Source organism: Vicia villosa, unplaced genomic scaffold, assembly GCF_029867415.1.
Source record: "Vicia villosa cultivar HV-30 ecotype Madison, WI unplaced genomic scaffold, Vvil1.0 ctg.003544F_1_1, whole genome shotgun sequence".
NCBI lineage: Eukaryota > Viridiplantae > Streptophyta > Magnoliopsida > Fabales > Fabaceae > Vicia > Vicia villosa.
In genome coordinates this window covers 95038-101989 of record NW_026706232.1, presented here as the reverse complement: position 1 = coordinate 101989, position 6952 = coordinate 95038, and positions in this window count along the sequence as shown.

The window sequence follows — 6952 nt, the reverse complement described above, 5'->3', positions numbered from 1 at the left end:
AGAAGCATTGATGATCTTTGTTGAATTTTGGATTTCTTTAATATATTAAGCTTTGAATTCAAGCTACCATGGCTTGATTTTTCCACACCTCTTGCTCTAGGCCTGCTGTACTTCCCTTTGTTGCAGAAAATAAGCTATCTTTGATGACTCAAACAAGAGACAAAGCTTTGGATAATGATCTTGCACCATTTCTTTTTCAATTTAATTTTAAATGTAATAAAATTAAACCAAAAAAGAAATAAAAATGTTATGGGCCTTAGGTTGGTCGTGGGAGGCCCTTAACATTGTTAAAATCATGTTTGGATCATGAAAACTTGGCCCCTTTTGGAAAAAAAAACATTTTTGATCAATGTTGGTTTCATGCATTTTCCCAAAAATATAGCCAACTTCAACAAGGCATAAATCCCTCAATTTTTATCATATGAAGGAGTTCTTGTACTTTTTAGAAACCTCAAGATGTCCTCTACAAGCTACTTTGGAAGCATTTTTGCATTTGGAGAAGTTATCTTGATGTTATGGCCTTTGACAAAAAACCACTTTTTGTTGACTTTGAAAATGACATGTAATGTCTTGGCTCATATTTTCCAAATGGTGAATCCAATGACCATGGGACCAATTGCGTTTGAAAGATAATTGAATTTCCTTCAAAATGAGCTTTGGTTGGAATTTTTTGGATGAATGATGAGAGAGTTATGGCCAGTCAAAGTTCAGTTGACTTTTTAGGATAAAACCCTAATTTTGAAACTTAGGGTTTTGCTGATTTCTGAGCTTTTCTTGATGAATTTTGATCAACCACTAGTCAAATGATGAATCCTTTGATAAAATATGGATGTTGACAAAAAATTTCATTTTTGACTGTCTGTTGACTTTTTGGTCAAACGGGTCGTCTGTTGACTGTTTGAGCTGTCGATTGTGCGTCCGAGCGAATCGAAGTTTGAGAATTTGTCTGGTGGTACTTTGGGACATATGGAGGTACATGAAACCCATTTGAAGTCTCAAAAAACTTGTTCTCCTGAAAAAACAAAAACCCTAGTTAGGGACTGTTTGTGTAGGAGACAGTTGAGCGTACCTGATTTTTGTGCAGTGTTGAGTCTTTGCTGATCTTGTGATTGTCAGAAGACTTCTAGGACAAAAATATTGGAATTTTGAAATGCGAAATATTGACTTGATTGATGGTACAAAACACGGAGAAACGTGCTGTCACCGGGTTTGACTGTTAACTGGCTGTCCGGGTATTAACGTAACAGTTAAAGTAAAAACTTAACAGTTAAAGTTAATTTTTTCTTTTTTTTTTGTTGTATTAATGGTGAGAAATTATTTACATGATTTGTTAGAAAAACACAAACATAATAAATAATTAAAGTACACTGTACGCGAACAAAATTACCGTCAATAATAAGACTGAAAAGGATTAAATGCATAGAAAAATATTTATTTAACTAGCAATAAACACACATACTATTATCTTACTAGTTAAACGACGGTATAACAGATAGCGTAATACTTAATACTGACAGTACAAATATTACCTAGACAAAACGTAGCGAACAGTACGGTAAACATAAAGAACGGTACATTATAAAAAACAGAAGATACGACAAACTTTACATATGACGATTAATAATCCATGCTATGACCAACAGAAAATAGATGATCGGAAGCGTAACCATCGCAGGTCCGCATTTTTCAGGACTATGCAGACAGAAGAATGACATGATCACCGTAACAATGGTGATGACTATAAGAAAAAGTGTATCCATCCACTTTGCCATTTTTGCCGGGGAAGAAGAGGAAATAGTATGATAAAATTTGGGAGATTGAATGAAATTTGATGTGAGATTTTATGGAAAAAATGAGAAGTATTTATAGAGTGAAAAGAAGGATAGAGACGTTGGGGAATGAAGTGATTCCGTACAAAAGAGGAAAATTTGAATGGTAATAGGATTTGAAAGAAAGTGTATGGTAGGGTTTGAAAAGAGAGATGTATAGAATAAAGTTAGGATTTGATTTTGAAAGAAAGAGATTTGAAAAGAAAGAAAGAGATTTTGAAAATAATAGAATATAGTACAAAAATTAGTGGGAAACAATAATAATTTAATTGTTACCAGTACAGTCTGAATCTCCGGACTCTGCGCCTGCAAAATAAATTCTGTACCAATTGCGTCAGTACTATTTATCTGTAAATAAATCTTAAATAAATAGCGTGTGTGAAGTGATAAACAGTACTTGGTGTTTGCGTAAGAATAAATTCAACAGCGAACCAAAATACCGTATAAGAAAAATTCTAAAAACCAAGTATTCATAAAATCAGGATATTTATAAAATAAAATCCAAGATTGTATGAAACTCCCAATTTTTAGATAGAAGTTTGTTGCCTTCTTTTTTTGAAAAAGATGTGGGCAAATTTTGGGGTATAACAGTTGCCCCTATTCAATCTTCTTAAACCTGAAGAGACCAATTGGGATCTAAAGGTAGAAGATGATTGAATATTTAAATGCCCGGAAATTTGCACTTACCTCCACCGGAAGTGATGTTGGAATTGTATTTGAAGGTCGTCTGAGAAATGTTGTTTGCAGATCGAAACATTACCTGAGATGGGCCTTCAGATGCCATCTAGGAAATATGTTGATGGTTTGTTCATCAGAATGAATCCATTGATTATATCTTGATGAAGGATTTGAAAACCTCCGCGTTGACCGTTACGGAACCGTCCGAGGTTACCGCTTTAAATCTTGGAGGTTGATCGTTACAGAACTGTCCAAAGTTTCTGCTTCAGATTTTTGAATGCTGATCGTTACAGATCCGTCCGAGATGTCTGCTTTTTGATCTTGAAGATTGATCGTCGTGGAACCGTCTGAGGTGTCAACTTAGATCTGAAGGTAGATCATGAAGGAAACCGTCCAAGGTATCAACTTAGATCTGAAGGTAGATCATGAAGGAAACCGTCCAAGGTATCAACTTTAGATCTGAAGGTAGATCATGAAGGAAACCGTCCAAGGTATCAACTTAGATCTGAAGGTAGATCATGAAGGAACCGTTCAAGGTATCAACTTAGATCTGCTTTGTTTGTTGATAAGTGATTTGGAGAGAGAGAGCTCTTCAGTGTGAATCTTCGATTTGATTATATCTAAAAGGAATGCGCTCGTGATTGAAGATAACTTGCTGAGGATATTCGTCCACCTGAAAAATCAAGTTAGTGATATGTAATGTTATGATGTATGTAATGTATATGTTGAGATTCTCAAACTAAGTGAGAACCGTGTATGTTATGTATGTGTTTGTCATGAAACATTATATGCTATGCATGCATATGTGTATGATGTATGATTTATGCAGTTTAGAGCGTATTAGACTTCTGGTTGGGAAAATAAATCCCTGTTTGTTGTGTCAGAAATGATGGCATCATGACCGTTGATGATTTTCGCTATCTTGTTCGAGTATACTTAGCTGGGGAACTTCCTTACGAACCAGGATATTCTATTTGAAGGATCTTTGAATACCGCTTAAAGGTAACTTTGAAGGTTCTGATTTTGATGTACCCTGACTGGGAATAAGAGATAGGTAATCCTCCGATGCATTGTTTGATCAAGCCTCGATGTGGAGGATCACACCTTCTGGGGATATTGTTCTTGAACAGCCTTGCTGGGGAATATGGTTTCTTGAACCACTTTGTTGGAGAGAAAAATCTCATTGAGAAACATGCTGAGAAATGCATCTCTGTTAGGGAAATTTTCTTCCGATGCTGGTGTTGGGATTATGTCCAGGAGATTGGGACATTACCTGAATGCTATTCCTGTTTTTCTTATTAATCATATTCGAATGCATATGTTCATCCAAAATTATCATTGGGACGTTTACGCGTTCAAAACAGAAGAAAAGTGAAAACATTGATTTTGAGCATGAACTGTATTAATCTGAAAGAGAGCCATAATAGGCGGATTAGTACAAGGAGACAAAAAATCCTAGTAGTAGGAAATTGTCATAAAAATTTTGAAAAGTACTGATAAAGTAAAATAGCTATGTGGAAACAATCCAGTCAAGTTTCAATTCTGCTATTGCCAATCTGTCTTCGAGTATCTCTCCCTCACTTGTTGGAAGAAAATGATTGGACTGATTAGTGCCTTTGATATGTTGAACCTTGAATGTGAGTAAGTAGCCAAACGGGACATAGTCGTATGCTTTATTCCCTAACTTTTGCCTAGGCTGCCTTCTCAGGTTTTCAGCCTACCGGGATAATTATTTTCTTAGTCTCTAATTTTTGCCTGGATCGCCCTTTCAGGTTTTCAATCCACCGAGACGCTCCTTTTTGCCTAAGTCGCCCTTTCGGGTTTTCAACTTAGCGAGCTTTTCTTTAAGCGAAGTACTTTTTGACTATGTCCGCGTTTACAGGGTGTGGGAAATCCTCGCCATCCATAATGGTGAGCAACATGGCTCCGCCGGAGAATACTTTCTTGATTACAAATGGTCCTTCATAGGTGGGAGTCCACTTGCCCCTGGGGTAACCCTGTGGTAGGATGATGCGTTTGACAACCAAATCACCGGTTTGATATGCCTGACCCTTGACTTTCTTGTTGAAGGCTTTGATCATACGTTTCTGGTACAACTGACCATGACAAATAGCCGCAAGTCTCTCTTCATCGATCAAGTTTATCTGGTCCAATCGAGTCTGAATCCAATCGTCTTCGTCTAGATCGGCTTCTTTCATAATTCTTAGGGAAGGAATCTGAATTTCGATTGGGAGAACTGCCTCCATACCATAGACTAAGGAAAATGGAGTTGCCCCTGTTGAAGTACGCGCTGATGTGCGATAACCATGAAGAGCAAAAGGTAACATCTCATGCCAGTCTTTGTAGGTTACTGTCATTTTCTGTATGATCTTTTTGATGTTCTTGTTGGCAGCTTCTACAGCGCCATTCATCTTTGGTCGATATGGGGATGAATTATGATGTTTGATCTGGAACTGTGTGCAAAGTTCGGTAATCATCCTGTTGTTTAAATTTGTGCCATTGTCTGTGATGATCCTTTCAGGGATGCCATACTGACAAATGAGATTGTGCTTGATAAACCGGGCTACAACATTCTTGGTAACTGAAGCAGACGAGGCTTCCTCTACCCATTTTGTAAAGTAGTCAATAGCGACCAGTATGAAACGATGTCCGTTGGAAGCAGTAGGCTTGATTTCTCCGATCATATCAATACCCCACATTGCGAAAGGCCAAGGAGCCGTCAGAACGTTTAATGGAACTGGAGGTATATGCACTTTGTCAGCATATATCTGGCATTTGTGACAAGTTCTGGAGTGATGATGGCAATCTGTTTCCATGGTAGACCAGTAGTAACCTGCTCTTAGGATCTTTTTAGCCATTGTATGTCCACTTGAATGAGTACCGAAGGCACCATCGTGTATATCTTCCATAATCTGTTCTGCTTCCTTCTTGTTCACACAACGAAGCAGAGTCGAGTCGTGGTTGCGCTTGTACAGGATTCCATTACTTAGAAAGAATTTGGCAGCAAATCTTCTTAGAAACTTTCTGTCGTTAATGGATGCCCCTTCAGGGTACTCCTGGGTTTCGAGATATCTTTTTACTTCATGGAACCATGGTTTTTCTTCCACTCCTTCGGTATCAATCTCATTGCAATAGGCTGGCACATCTTGCCTGTAAATGGTGATCATTGGCGCCTCATTGTCCCAATTGACTTTGAACATGGATGACATGGTAGCTAGAGCGTCAGCCAGTTGATTCTCTTCTCGCGGGATGTGTTCAAAAGTGATTTCTTCAAAGTAAGGAATCAAACTCATCACATATTCTTTGTAAGGAATTAGATTCGGGTGCTTCGTGTCCCATTCTTCTTTGACTTGATAAATTACAAGGGCCGAGTCTCCGTAGACCTCCAGGAACTTGATTCTTAGATCGATTGCAGCTTTGAGACCCAGAATGCATGCTTCATACTCAGCTATATTGTTAGTGCAGTTGAAACATAATCTGGCAATGAATGGCGTATGCCCTCCTATAGGAGAAATGATCACAGCTCCGATGCCATTGCCAAGCGCATTAGAGGCTCCATCAAAAACCATAGTCCATCGGGATCCTGGTTCGGGTCCTTCCTCTGGTCCTGGTTGTTTGTAGTCAGTAACTAGCATAATGTCTTCATCTGGGAAGTCAAAGTTTAATGCTTGATAATCATCCACTGCTTGATGAGCCAGATGATCAGCTACCACACTTCCTTTTATCGCCTTTTGCAAAGTGTACTGGATGTCATACTCTGTTAGAATCATTTGCCATCTTGCTATTCTTCCAGAGAGAGCAGGTTTTTCGAACACATATTTGATAGGATCTATTTTGGAGATTAGGAAAGTGGTATGGTTTAGCATATACTGTCTTAGTCGGCGAGCTGCCCATGCCAAGGCACAACAAGTTTTCTCGAGCAGTGAGTATCTTGTTTCACGATCGGTAAACTTTTTGCTAAGATAGTATATTGCATGCTCTTTTCGGCCAGACTCGTCATGTTGCCCCAGTACACACCCCATTGAATCTTCTAACACCGTTAGGTACATTATCAGAGGTCTTCCTTCCACTGGTGGTAACAAGATTGGTGGTTTTTGAAGATATTCTTTGATCTTATCAAAGGCTAATTGGCATTTGTCGTTCCATCTTTCCACTTGATCTTTCTTCAAAAATTTGAAGATTGGCACACAAGTAGTAGTCATATGGGCAATAAATTTGGCGATGTAGTTCAAACGTCCCAAGAATCCTCTGACTTGTTTCTCGGTACGGGGTATAGGCATTTCTTGAATAGCTTTGACCTTGGCAGGATCAACCTCAATACCCTTACTGCTGACGATGAAACCTAAGAGTTTACCGGATCTTACTCCAAAGGTACACTTATTCGGATTTAGTCGTAACCTGTACTTCTTGAGTCTGTCAAACAGCTTGTGCAGATGACCCAGATG